General features: G+C 44.6%; 1 protein-coding gene across 1 annotated transcript in view; it reads left to right on the top strand.

The window, feature by feature from the left end:
* gabra2a (gamma-aminobutyric acid type A receptor subunit alpha2a) overlaps positions 1 to 1,280 on the top strand; it is a 24,255-nt gene that overhangs the window by 14,934 nt on the left and 8,041 nt on the right. The window lies entirely within an intron of this gene.

Raw genomic sequence — 1,280 nt, 5'->3', positions numbered from 1 at the left:
CTGGAAATGAAAGCTTTTCATAGCCTAGCCTGTTAGCTTAGCTGGCCCTCTGCCTGCACTGCAGCTTCTCCTCTGAACGGATGTTTCCGGTGCGGCTTCGTTTGCTCGACAGAAGTCAGTAAGCGTGTGTAAACTCATCACCATAGGAACAGTGGTTACATCACCTTCGAAACACCTCTGCACACGAGAGACAACAACATGACAGATGAGGTCCCAGTGAAGTCAGCGGCAAGTTTAAAGGCTGCATTTCAGATTTAAAAACTATGTAGACTGTGAAGAGCTGTTAGTTCTCTGAGAATCTCATTCATATTCAAGAAAAATTGATGTTGTCACTGAAATATCTCTGACTGAATCGATATCAAATCAAATCAGAATCGAATGGATTCAGGAAATCATTTTCAATACCCAGCCCTAATAGAGCCCTAAAAGACAAACTTTAACTTGTGAAAGTGTTTTATGATGCAGAGTTGGTGAGTGTGAGTTTGCTGCAGGGCGTCTGGACAGGATTCAGACAGACATTTGTCGACCTCAGCACGAACAAACATTTGAAGCAGCAGCAGTTTGGAGGTGTGGGTCACTGACACACACGTCACTGACACACACGCAACACAACAGTCTGCTCACATCCTGCACTGCTGCTGTCACACACACAACCTCCCTCACTCACTCATTCACTCACTCACTCACTCACTCACTCACTCACTCACTCACTCACTCACTCAGTGATTGATATTATAGACTGCCTCTGATGACAGATATCATTCCAGGAGCAAACATCTGGAGCTAGAGCTGATAGATAATAATCAAGATAAATGTGTTGAGGTGAGGCCATACCTGCTCACATGTCCATGTCCCACCTGTGAGCTTTATTGTATGGTATGGATTATATTACGATGTCTGTGCGGAACATTCGTAACGATATTTTTTGAGATTTTCAAGCGGGCCACGAGCTGGAAAAAATAATCTCATGTCAGTTGATTTCTTTTTTTATGTCTTTATTGGATAGCCTGGTTTCAGGGCTCTTCACAGTGCAGAGGCAGCCCTTGTTAAAGTCACTGCTGACCTCCTGCCAACTGCAATTTGAGTTCTTTTACACATAAGTAATACAGTCGATACAGCCAATCATATCATCCCCTTACACCTCTTAGAGACATGAGTAGGAATCAAGGGCTCAGCTCTCAGCTCACTGTGTTCACACGTCTCTAACAGAACTCTGTCAATCACCATGGGAAACTCCACTTCCTCCACGGCTCCCTGTCCTCCCCTGTCACTCAAGGGTC

Source organism: Seriola lalandi, unplaced genomic scaffold (genome assembly GCF_002814215.2).
Source record: "Seriola lalandi dorsalis isolate HSWRI2012SDOR001 ecotype SW California unplaced genomic scaffold, Sedor1 jcf7180002054953, whole genome shotgun sequence".
Classification (NCBI taxonomy): Eukaryota; Metazoa; Chordata; class Actinopteri; order Carangiformes; family Carangidae; genus Seriola; species Seriola lalandi.
Note: the sequence above shows the minus strand (reverse complement) of the source record. Positions and strands in the feature narration are given on the sequence as shown.